Source organism: Triticum dicoccoides, chromosome 2B (genome assembly GCF_002162155.2).
Source record: "Triticum dicoccoides isolate Atlit2015 ecotype Zavitan chromosome 2B, WEW_v2.0, whole genome shotgun sequence".
In the NCBI taxonomy this organism is placed as follows: domain Eukaryota; kingdom Viridiplantae; phylum Streptophyta; class Magnoliopsida; order Poales; family Poaceae; genus Triticum; species Triticum dicoccoides.
Window position 1 is genome coordinate 650575451 of NC_041383.1, and position 13534 is coordinate 650588984.

At 44.2% G+C, this 13534-nt stretch overlaps 1 pseudogene; it reads right to left on the reverse strand.

Annotated features, from left to right (window-relative positions):
- LOC119361097 overlaps nucleotides 1–6891 on the reverse strand; it is a 14921-nt pseudogene extending 8030 nt beyond the window's left edge.
- Nucleotides 6892–13534: the final 6643 nt, after the last annotated feature.

Sequence of the window (13534 nt, forward strand, 5' to 3'; positions counted from 1 at the left end):
TTGTGTTTCCATTAGTTTTGATCACGTACCACGGTCCGCGTCCAGCCATCCTGTTTTGCTCACGCACGGCAGGATCACGTTCGGTTGGATCACCCGTCCTTTCACGTTTATTTGGACTATTGGGCTGATATTGGTTACGTACGCCAATCAGCAGATCCGTCCTTTCACGTTTATTTGGACTATTGGGCTGATATTGGTTACGTACGCCAATCAGCACACGCATTGCCATATTATTTTCCTTTACTTGTGCGCGTACAAGAACAACTCCAATACGGAGTCACGGGTGTCGAACTCCAATACAGAGCCATGAGTATCCCGACCAGGATTTCACACAAAATTGACTGCTATTAAGAAACAGTATAACGAAGCGAGCTATGCCCTCCCACAGCGATCGGAGCTCCTATGCCATCGGATCTCGCTCAGGAACGGATCAGATCTCACGGTCGTCCCGTTCTGCCGAACTGGGCCTCCCACCTTGCGTGATTCTGGCCTTACCGGCCTGTCCAACGTAGCCGGGCTGCTGCTCCGCAAGCCTATCTGCGCGTCTTCTCGTTCGTCGGTCCTGCTTAACGTCCGATCTTACGCGGACGGTCGGGATTCATTCGCTGGAAGCGACCCTCCTCCCGTGCTCCTGACCTATAGGCAATGGCGGCGTCTTCTGCTCAGGAAGTCAGGAGTCGGTGCAGAGCTACCCCTCGATGCCACTCAACAGATGTGTTTGGGCACCGCGGCGTGGAGTTCATAGCAGTTCTGGGGTTTAGATCAATACAGCTCTTAGATCAAGAGGAACATCTTCGTGGAGGTCCATCCGGTACTCCTTGCCGATACCTGCTCATCTGTGTACTGCGACCTCCATTCCAGGGCGACTCACCCGCCGGCAGCAACGTCTAGAGATGCAGACAGGATCTACACAAAAAGGCTGAATGGAACTGCAATTTTCTCAACTGGTCAGTGAAACCGCTGTAGTTATCTGAAACCAATATCTCATCTGTGTATGTAGATGCTTATGTGACTCCTTATCAGTACGTAGTTTCTGTATAAAAGGAGGTGTTTTTGCATATCATATACGGAGACCAAGTTGTATTGTTCCTATATTTCGTTCTGGGTGGTGTAGCTCGTTGAGTCGTTATGTAGATCAAGGCCATCGAGACAAGATTTTTCTTGCGGGTGCCGTGGTGAGAAGATAATGGTATTAGTGTTTTCTCATTCTTTTTATTAAGTATTTTTATTCCGTAGTTTTCTGAAATTCTGTCGATCTTGAAACAACTATGTGAAAGAGAAAATCTACATTTTATATTTGCAAATGGTCTCCATTGTGGATTAAACATTGTTTTTTTCTTGGGCTTTACCCATAACCCAATAAGAAATGTTATGTGTTGTGCAACAAAACTTCCATCCTGGCTTTTAATTTATTGGATAGTGTATACGATCTAACAAGCCTAGCTTTACTTCAAACTTAGGATAAACATTGCCAAACCCCAGCTGGGATCTACTCCCTCCGTTCCAAATTACTCGTCGTAGTTTTAGTTCAAATTTGAACTAAAACCACGACGAGTAATTTGGAACGGAGGGAGTACTTGCCATACATAGGAGAATCGGTGATGCTAACATAGATTTTGAGTGAAGAAGGGGAGACCAAATGACTGATGTTTGTAGTCTTATTTTTTTGGTAAGAAGCAGTGGAAACCTTATTAATGGAGAGGGAAGTCTTATGTGGTACAAGGTGAGGGACCTGCTAAAACACCAGGAAATGTACATACTATTCACATTGAGCAGTGAGCAGACAAACTATCACTTTGGAGGGCACTATTCAGCTCTTGAGAGTAGTAGAGATGGTCGACGCACCATCTCATGAATGTTATGTGGAGGAAATTAAAAGGGGAAGCAACTATATGACACGATTCGTTATACTCCCTCCGTTCCTACATATTTGTTTTTTTAGAGATTTCAAATGGACTACCACATACAGATGTATATAGACATATTTTGGAGTGTAGATTCACTCATTTTGCTCCGTATGTAGTCATTTGTTGAAATCTCTAAAAAGACAAATATTTAGGAACGAAGGGAGTAGTTTAGAACAGAATGACCCACCACGTGAATGAAGGCACATTCATTCGAACCGTTCAACTAATATTAAACATTTAATCTGGCCAATATTTGTCATGTATGTTCCACCATTCATTTTGAAGATCGCATTTCAAACCATTCAGATCTTGTTAATATTTTAATTAGGCAAGTTTTCTTTAGACATTTACACTATTATCTATTCATGATGGTCGGGCGCGGCAACGCGCGCCTTTATGGTCTAGTATAACATATTAAAGGCTCGATCGGCAATTCACGTAAATTGCATCGCGATCGCAAGTCACCTCCGCCAATTTTGCGGGAAAGTAAGCCGTCGTCCGACAAAATCTGTCCACCTTCATCGGTAGTCTGCCCACTGTCGCCTCTGCCAACTTCGCCGGAAAACAAGACACCATCCGACAAAATCTGTCCAATGTCGTCTCCGCCTACTTTGCCGGAAGACTGTCCAATGTCGCCTCCTCAGACTTTGACGAAAAACAAGCTGGTGTCCGACAGCGCTCCACAGTTCACCGGAAATTCGTCGGCCGATTCTACGCTTGAGGTATGTGCACAAAGGGTTGAAATCAGGGTTTTTGGTTCTCTGTTGACCTGCACTTGATTGCTTCAAATATGTCTTTCCCGTGCCCGCCCGCCGCCGTGATGCTTGGCCGCTGGGTGTTTTTCTTGCCGCCCTGCCTCACCCCAGCACCACCACCACCACCACCACCACCGACACGCCTAGCCGTCACCGCTCCACCACGCCGCCTCTGCTCTTTTGCACCTCCCTTCGCTCTGCTGCTCTCTCCTGCAACTCTATGGCTCGTCTTGGCATCCGCCGCAAGCCCAGGTTCCTGTTCGCCGGCATTCCGGCAGCCAGACCGTGCTCTGTCTGTCCTGAATACACGAGGGCCTACCAATTAGAGATTCATGCATGCATATGATTTTTGTTATTATTATAATTGCAGCCCATGTCAAGCAACATATCTTCCAGGACAAAGATTAAAGGTCCTGAATTATAGTGCTATGCGTTAGAGATACATGCATGTATACTGTACACTGGTAGGCAGAATATGCAATACCTGACAGTGATGTGGATAGTTTGATCAGACTCAGCTTGCTGGTTACTTATCTTACATTCTTAAAAAGTTGATCCCCACTACTACCAATTCTCTCAACATGCACACTATCCACATCATCATCATGCCATGTCATCATTCAGTTTTGCAATCCATTTCTCCTCATCCAGCCACGTCATCACTAATCCTCCGCCTGCACGATTTACTAATCGCTAATCCTCCCGCTGCTGCGAAGTTTAGTCGATAACCTGGGCCTATATAAAGGCCAATGGTGTGGTACGTGAGAGCTATCTAGAGATGGGCTTGGTCGGTCATGCCAAGCCCATGTAACTGATCGATCTAGCTTATCAAAGTTGGGGGCTGAAGGGTTCATCTTCCCCGCCGCTCTCTCTTCCACCCGGCGCCGCCACGACCAATGCGGCATGAAACGGCACCTACAAATGCACACGAAACGCCAACATTCACAACCTCTCATTACCTCACCCGCCATTACCCTGTAAATACGGAGGAAATTGCTAGATTTAAATGAGCAGTCGTCGCCTCACATCTCATATTTTCAACAGTTCTTATCGAACTGCAGCGGCGGGGATCGAGCTCCGGCGCACGCGACCCGTCCTCATGGCAATATGGGGCTCGATGCCGAGCCTCCGCGCCGCGCCTGCACGGAACCGCCGGAAGGACCCAGCGGGTCGCCGTTGCCCTGCATCGGCTTCACTCGGCCGCCCGTAACGCATGAGTTCACTCGGCAGCAGCCCGCAGGTGCAGTCCACACCCCACCCCACGCCGTCATGGCGCTACCAAGAATCTTGCCGCTGGCTGTCGTACAACCCCTCAGACCCTCCCCTACCTAGAGTGCGACGAGCCGGTAGGCGTGGAGCCGTGGAGTGATGTGCGAGAGGAATAAGGGGGGCTTTTCTGTACTTGCCTCTACCAACTCATTTCCTTACAGATATTCATGTTTCTTTTGTTTTTCTCAACGTCACTAGCACCGCCAGAAGCCTGTGAAAATTTATTGCAATGTGCAAGTTGGACTCCTATCATTGGCGTCGATCTTTCGATCAGCAAGGTAAATGGGATTCTGTAATCCATGTCTCTTTCAGTAATTCCTTTTAAAGTATCTGAAGGCCGTTGTTATTACTGATACATACTCCAGCCAGCGTTCGGTAAGCAATTGACCATCACATAATACGCTTGAATGATTCGTCCTGGTGCATTTCATTCAGATCTGTGCATTGACTTTTGTTCTGAGAAGTTCTGACCTATACTATCAGCAGCAGTCCACTGGTTGATCTCTTCGTGTCTATTGTCTATCGATCAGCCAAATATTGTGTTAATTAAGGAGGAAAGAATGGATGAAGTAGAAGGTTAATTAAGTTCAGTAAAGGCATCCAAGATTACTCCCTTCACAGTAACGTTCCTTGCTGCATCCATGGTGATGGGTCATACATTCTAAGCTGGACACTTTCTGGTAAGAGAAAGATCAGTAACATATCATTTGCATGATAGTGATTGAGTTCTTTTGTCCTGGATGGTTACCAATGCAGTCCATAGAGAGTAAATATATGTGATGCGGTCAGCTTATGTGTGACCACTTACAAAATTTATGGTAAGTAACAAATGAAATCTACAATATCATATCATAATTTTATCTGTTTGCATAAATTAGTGTGCTCTTTTTATGAGTATTCTGCAGGGAGCTCCATTCTGAAGTTAACAACTTCGCCCTTGGTGGCTTCAAATTAAAAAGTCAGCGCTTAATTTAAAGTATTGTCAAAAGAATACCTTATATGATTATTGGTTAGTATGTTGATGTTACTGTCATTTTTACTAGCTACATGGGTAATAAGAATAACTGACCATGATTTTTCTTTATATAGTGCAATTGTACGGCTACACGATGCTTTACAATATGTCCTGCTTCATAGTTGAAACATGCTTGAATAAGTTTTATTGTGAAAATATTGTATCACTTAGTTTTGTTATAATACATCCATATATTATTATATGATTGTTCTTATAAAGTAGATTCCACATTTCTTTGTAAAAATTAGTTGCAAACTTATTTCTTTTGTTAAGCAGTCTCAAGTTAGTTGTGGTTGTTAGTGGTATCGATCCCAAGTTCCTAACTGTAACATTTTATTCTATTATAGGTAACATGAAACTTTCACATTCGTAGGATGATTCTTCATCGAGAGTGTGACGGATCATGACAAATAGTAACATTGAGCCACATTTTACAAGTATTTGAACCACTTTTTTATCTGGATACTTGGTTCATTTCTTTGTACTTGAGACTTCTTATGCATGTGATTCATTATGCATCGTGCGGCAATGCACGAGAAAACTAGCAAATGGTTTTCTTCATTATTGTATGTTTCAATATTTCATAAGTTTTTATCTGTAAATCTATAGATGTATACCTCCACATTTCGGCAGCAACGCGCGGGGTGTCATCTAGTATACATAGTTCTATGACCGTATCGTGTTGGAAATCCAAAAATCCAGTCGCTTATGCAGACTATAATTAGCTTTTCAATATAGTTATATGATTTCAAAATTGGAGGTTTAACTTAAATTTTGTTGTTATTGATCACTAAATTGACCATTGTAGACGATTTTGATAACTTTGATAACCGCCCTTCAGAAAAAGAAAACATGATAATTTACCGTGTTATACCCCGAATTTACGAAAGTATAGGCTCATCATCAAATTATGGCACCAGAATAAAATGACACACCATAACTACATAATAGTGTGCTTTGCCCTCAAGAGTCCCTTAGCTAACATGATAATTTTCAATCAGGTGAAGACATAAAAGTGCACCTGAACCTATATGTTAATGCTTTCTTTAAGTGGTGAAGCACAGGAGAAAATAACACTTTAGTTTTCTAGATAATAAACATCAGGCAAACCAACCAAATCTATCAAAGGCATGAGGATCACTTGCAAGTTGAGTCTTTGATTGACAGAATTAACCTCAGTTATGCAATTATCTGCATGGAACAACATAAACTAGGAAATTACAGCAGTGAAGCAAGCTAGAAAAGGTGAATTTGCAAACCTGTAGCTGGGGAAAGGCGTTCAACAACGTTTCCAATGTCTGTAGATGTTATTCGTCAGGAAAGACTTGGACTATGCAGTACATCAGGTAGAACTGTGCAAGATCGCCCTTATAATTAACTACCTGCCAAAATATTTCAGCTTCAGTTTTCAGTCCATCATAGATAGAAAACCGTGTGGAATAAGTGCTCACTAACACATTCAGGCAAAAAATCCTAACGATACTACCATGCTAACCCAATATTATTAGTATCAGGTACAAGTAAACACAACACATTTTTTCCCCTGTCCTAGGGTTTCGAGTTCCTCCGGCGGCGCCCCCGCTGAGAGTTATCCATCCACGGCGGCGCGGCTGCCGTTCGATCACACATCCCCTCCCACTTCACCTCTCCCGTCTGGTTCTGGCCAAGGGGGTTGTGAGGCTGCGGGGGTCCTGTTTCTCCTTTGAGAGAGAGTTAGGTTGTGGAGTTGGGTCAGGATGGCATCTCAAGTTGGAGCAGGAGGATCAAGGCAACGTACTGAACCAGTCGAGGATTTGTTGGGACGATTGGAGTTACAGGAGGAGGAGGAGGAGCAGTTCGTATGGGAAGAAGAGTTCCAGTAAGAGCAGATCGCGGCGAAGTGGTTGGCAATCGCAAAGGTACATACAGAGAAGGGGTTCAGCCCGTCAGCCTTGTATGCCGACATGAGAGCTGCATGGAACCCGGCTAGGGAACCACGCTGGCGCAAGATTGAAGATAATCTTTTTACAGTCCAATTCGGTTGTCTAGGTGATTGGAATACTGCCATGAATATGGGCCCCTGGCTATTCCGCGATCAAGGCCTCCTAATCGCGGAGTATGATGGATTTATGAATCCAAAATCCGTTGTTCTAGACAAGATAACGGTATGGGCTAGAATTTTGAAGCTACCAGATAACTATTTGATCCCGGCGGCCATCAGAGGGATGTGTAGGAAGATGGGCAAAGTAACAGAAATACAAACTACACTACCAGCTGGTTTTGCAGGGGAATTTGTCCGAGTTAGAGTGGAGCTCAACGTGGCAAAGAAACTGATCAGATTCGTGGGTATCACGAAGAGCGAGATCACTGATTACTACCAAGTGCAATATGAGAAACTTCCTATCTTCTCTGGGAAGTGTGGCATGATGGGACATTGGTACCAGGAGTGCGGTACAGGAGAACATGATGTGTCGAAACTAGAATGGGGTGATTTCATGCTTGTGGATGGTGGAAGAGGCCGTGGTAGGGGCCGTGGTGCTGGCAGAGGCTATGGACATGGAAGAGGAGCATCAACCCAAGAGGCTAACCCTTTTGGTTCAGGGCGAGGAAGAGGACAAGAACATTTTGGTACTGGAAGAGGAATGATGAACAACTGGCGACACAACGCTTTATATAAAAAGGATGGGATGCAAGACATGGAGACAGATCAAGAAGCTCAAAATTACCAGAACTCTAGTCAAGATGCTAGAAATAATGTGTTGGGAAAACGAACAGCGGCAGATTCACAAACAGTACCCACTGTTATTGGAGCAGAATTGGCAATTATACCTGCAACTCCAGCAAAGCTTTCGGTTGTGGCCAATTTAGTAGACCGGATTGAGGGTGGAGATATACCAGAGTTCCAAGTGACAAGTGAGGGCACTCCTCAGAAAAATGCCAATAGGAAGAAGCATAAAGGAAAAGATGGTGATGCTGTGGATAGCTCAAGTGGAATACAAACTTCAGAGATATCGGCGTCCTCCCAAGAGGGGGATGACCGGACGCAATGAAACTGCTAGCATGGAATTGCCGGGGACTCGGGAACGCCCCGGCACTTCGAGCTTTGCTGGATGTTCAGCGAAGATGTTTCCCCGATGTGATGTTCTTGTCGGAGACTCACCTCGACAATTATCCGGCTGAATGCTTGCGTAGGAGATTGAAGATGGATCATAAATTGGTCTGTCCTCAAGATTCAAAAATTAGCTCTTGATCCTATGTTTATTGATGTAAAAATTGAGGAAAGAAATAATGTGTTTTGGCGTTTGACTGGTATGTACGGGGAGTTCTGTTGGGAAAACAAACACCTGACCTGGAGTCGCATTTGACAGCTCCATCAGAATCTGAGCATTCCATGGCTCCTTATTGGAGACCTCAATGAAATTCAATTTCTCCATGAAAAGGAGGGTGGCAACCCTCGACCGATTCAATATATGCAAGCCTTCCAAGACTGTATAGATGAGTGTGAACTGCAGGACCTTGGCTATGTGGGTGATCGATTCACTTGGTTTCGAGGGAGAATTAGAGAGCGCTTGGATAGGGGGCTAATCAATGACTCCTGGGCGTCATTATTCCCCCAAGCAGCTCTTGAGAACTTAGAATATAACCACTCTGATCATCGCCCTCTCTTGGTGAATACAAAGTACTATTGTAATAATGGCAATTCTGCAGGAACCACACACTCGATGAGATTTGAAGCAAGATGGTTGAAAGAGATTTTTTTTAGTAATATTGTGATGGATGCATGGACTGCAGCTGGAGTGGAACATGGTATGGCATCACTCTCCCAAAAATTATATATGATGCATGCCACCTTCCATGATTGGGACCAAAGAGTACTGAAGAAACCAAAAAAACGTTTGCGCAAAGCTCAGAGAGAATTAGAGAGAGTAATGGCCGGCCCACTGAATGATGAAAATGAAGTAAAAAGGAAAGAAATTGCAGAGTTAATTGAATACCTATTGGAATTGGAAGAAATTCAGGTTATGCAACGATCAAGGGTCACATGGCTGACTAGTGGTGACCGGAACACTGGGTTTTTTCAAGCTTTTGCATTAGCCCGAAGGAAGAAAAATTTTGTTAAAAAACTCAGATATGAAGGGGGAAACTGGATGGAAGGTATACCTGATTTGAGCTCACATATTCATCAATACTTCTCTCATTTATTTTCTTCAGAGGTGCAGCATACAGACCCCAGTATCCTACAGAAAGTACAACGAAAATTAACCCTGCAGATGAATGATTTTCTACTGGCCCCTTACTCGGCTGATGATGTGAGGAGGGCCGTGTTTAGCATCGGTGACCTCAAGGCTCCAGGCCCGGATGGCCTTCACGCCATATTTTTCAAAAAATATTTGCACATTTTGGGTGATGATATTACACAGGAAGTCCTACTAGCTATTAATTCAAGGAAGATCCCTTCTAAATGGAATGAGACAACGATTGTTATGATCCCGAAGATTGACACTCCGAAGCTGGTAACTCAATTTCGGCTAATTAGTCTTTGCAATGTTTTATATAAAATTGTGTCCAAGATGTTAGCTCTCCGTCTGAAAAATATTCTTCCTGAAATTATTTCACCAACTCAGAGTGCCTTTGTCCCCGGGAGGATGATCACTGACAACATTTTAATAGCTTATGAATGTATTCATAAGATCAAGAATAAAAGAGCTGGCCAAACAGGTTTATGTGCAGTAAAATTGGACATGCATAAAGCTTATGACAGGGTGGAGTGGTCTTTTCTTCGTGATATGATGGCTGCCTTGGGGTTTCATGACCACTTTATTGAGATGATGATGTCCTGTGTAAACTCGGTCAGTTACAAAGTGAGGTTTAACTCACATGACACCGATTCTTTTATCCCTACGAGGGGTATCAGACAGGGGGATCCCCTCTCCCCATATTTATTCCTATTGTGTGCAGAAGGACTTTCTAGTCTATTGCAGTTTGAAGAAGAAGCTGGTGGCATTGAGGGAGTTAGAGTGTGCAGAAATGCACCATTAGTATCACACCTTTTATTTGTTGATGATTCTCTGATTCTCATGAAAGCAGATGTTTTAAATGCAGCTTCCTTACAGCATGTTCTAGATACCTACTGTCAGAGTTCGGGACAATTGGTGAGTCTATCAAAATCTAGTGTATTTTTTAGTCCAAATACCCCTGTGGTCACAAAGACTTAGATCTGCCAACAGTTGAATATCAACACTGAAGCTCTGTCTGATAAATATCTTGGCCTGCCTGCAATGGTGGGAGCAGATAGGAGTGACTGTTTTAGACACTTTTGTGAAAGAATTAAAGAAAGGTTGAAAGGATGGATGGAGAAACAACTATCTACGGTCCGGTCGGCATATTGCATTCAATGGATTCAAACTTACCGTGCACAGGCAAATCTATTGGCACGTCCTTCTGGTTCTAATGCACCAGAAATATGGAGTGAAGTTTGGAAATTGCAGGTTCCACGTAAGATACAGATTTTCTGCTGTCGGACCCTTCATGGAATTATCCCCTTGAAATCAATTCTCACAAACAGACATGTAGGCTCAAATAGCTCTTGTCCAATCTGTCATCAGACTGCTGAAGATGTGCGCCATCTACTGTTTGACTGTACACATGCTCAAGATTTATGGCATAGATTGGGAATTCTTGATATTATTGAAGAAGCAAAGAAAATTGATCGTTCGGGCTCGATCATCTTAGAATATCTTCTGTTGGCGGAGGCCAGGTCGCTACCTCTGAAACCTTGCCTTGATGTTAAACAGGTCCTAGCTGTTGGATCCTGGTACTTGTGGTGGGTTCGGCGAGAGCTCACTCACGGTGGATCACCACCTCTAAGAGATGGCCACTATCTGTCTTAGCAATTTTGAAACAACTACCACCAGATGAATAAGAAAATACGTGAGGTACAGGAGAACACATGGAGAAAACCAGATCCCAAGTTTGTGAAAGTGAATGTGGATGCTTCTTTTCACCTGGAAGAGGGAATTGGAGCTACGTCAGCTGTTATTAGAGATTGTAAAGGAAATTTTGTTGCAGCCTAGTGCAGATTCATTCCTTTTGCAGCAGATGTAGTAACTTCAGAAGCAATGGCAATGCGTGATGGACTAGTATTTGCTAATGCCTTGGGGTTTTCTCGAGTTGAAGCGGAGTCCGATTCTTTAACTGTGATTAATTATTGCAACGGTCAAACAAGATGGTGGGACGCTGCAGCAGCGATTTTTGCGGAGTGTGTGGATATGGCTACGTCTATTGGGAAGGTCACTTTTAGTCATTGTTTTCGTTCTTGTAATGATGCAGCGCATGTTCTAGCTAAACATAGTTTCTATAATAAGATTTCTAGTAGTTGGACGGACGAACCCCCGGGTTGTCTTGTCTCGAGACTTGTGGATGATGTATTACCAGTTTAATTTGCAATAAAGCTAGCCATGATGGCCTTCCCTAAAAAAAAGTATCAGGTACAAGTAAAAAAAAGTCACATAACACAATGAAGATTAGGAGCTATCTAAATGGATCTGGATCTAAATGAAGTGTATATGTTTCTGAGTAAGATTAATTGCTCAAAAGTGAATTCTACTCACATGCCGCAAGAGACCTAAGCAGAAACAAGACTAACCAGTCAAAAATTGTAGCCGAGGCCGCAGTGCACGCCTAATCCCAGCACCAGCCGGCCCGCCACAGACGCAGACGAGGGAGCACCGCATCACCCAAAGGGCAGTGGCTCGCCGGTGTCGGGACTTGCTAGCACGGAGGCGGCGTGATGGAAGCAGGGTGAGGCGGAGGGCAGCCAGGCGCGTGGTAGAATGGATAGGCCAGCGGCGGCTGTCGGGAGGCTCTCCGGGACGACAACAAGGTGTCGGCGCTGATGTGTAAAGAGGCGGCGGCGCACACGTGAGGTCGTCCAGGAGGAGGTGCTCTACCTCAGATCTGGGAGGAGAGGAGGTCGGCGGGAGGAGAGCGAGCGGCGTCATGGTGGTCTCGCCACTGAGCGATGGCAGGAGGACAGCAAGCTGAGGCAGAGGAGAGCGAGTCGGCCACGGGCAGGTGGCTCCCGGGCGCATCGGGGAGACAGTGCGAGGAGAGAGTGAGCAGAAGCGTGCCGCCGCTGTTCTCCATCGAGAAGGAGGAGAGAGCAATGGAAGAGGCTGGCGTTTTTAATAGTGGGCTTAAAGAAAGATGGGTCAGGCCTGGCTCTTGAGTGTATTTCTCTTTTTCCCCCTATTTTATGGTTACTCAAACAAAAACAATTTTATTTTCAGCAATTAGAGATTTTTTCGCCGGGATTTAACAGAGGTTCACATATTTTGAAGTTTTTACAAACTTTCATGAAAACTAAGTTGGAATTATTACATATTAATATTCTCATCATCTTTTTTTTTCTTTTTTTTTTCAAAAAAGGGGAGATCCCCGGCCTCTGCATCAGAATGATGCATATGGCCAACTTTATAAATAAGCAAATACGTTCAACAAGGTCTTAAAGTCTCAAACAAAAGTAAAGGAAAGCTCACAAAGAGCCAAAGGGCCAATAACAAACTAGCCAAAAAAAGCCACAACCGGCTGGCATAAGAAAGATAGGTAAACTAATTGCATATCCTATTACATGACCGTCATCCAAACCGGTTGAAGATATCCCATGCTACCATCTCCCACCGGATAGATCCAGTAACCAAACGCTCACTGGCCTTCGTCGGAGTGAGTAGCGACCACATACGGATCAACGCAGTGGCTTGGAAGATAACCTGCAAAAAATGAATATTTGTTGTTATGTTAAAAACCAAATCATTTCTGCAGTTCCAGACTGCCCATAATAAAGCACATACTCCTACGCGAATGTGTCTCGCTGTTTCGGGCTCTATCCCGTTAAGCCACGTTCCAAATACCGTGCTGACAGAACTCGAAGGAGTAATGTTAAAGGCAATGTGGACCGTCCGCCATAGAACTTTGGCCAACGGGCAATCAAGAAAAAGGTGTTTGATAGTTCATCCCGATCATAGAAACTACACCTGGTAGGTCTTGTCCAGTTACGCTTTGCCAAATTGTCCTTAGTTAAGATGACTTGTTTATGTACAAACCACATAAACACTTTAATTTTCAAAGGAAATTGACTGTCCAAACATATTTGGAACTAGGAATAGAGCTTGAATTGATAACATCGAGATACATTGATTTAACTGCAAACTCTCCAGACCTAGTAAGCTTCCAGCGTAATTGATCAGGCTATTGAGACAGCTGAACCTCCATCAGTCTACTCACTAGATGGAGCCACTCTTCCCAACGATTACCGGCTAGCGTCCTCCCGAACTGAATATTAAGGGGAATGGATTGAAGTACCGTTGCAACGAAAGCATCACGTCGTTGAACAATACGATACAGAGACGGGTATTGAAGTGCAAGGGGGGTCTCTCCGAGCCAAGTATCCTCCCAGAATCGTGTGCTAGCACCACTGATAATAAACTTTGTCCTATTAAAAAGACTAATTTGACTCTCATAAGCCCTTTCCAATAAGGTGAGTTAGTCGGCCTCGCTGTCACCTGGGACAAAGTTTTGGAGTGAAAATACTTACTACGGAGGATCTGCGC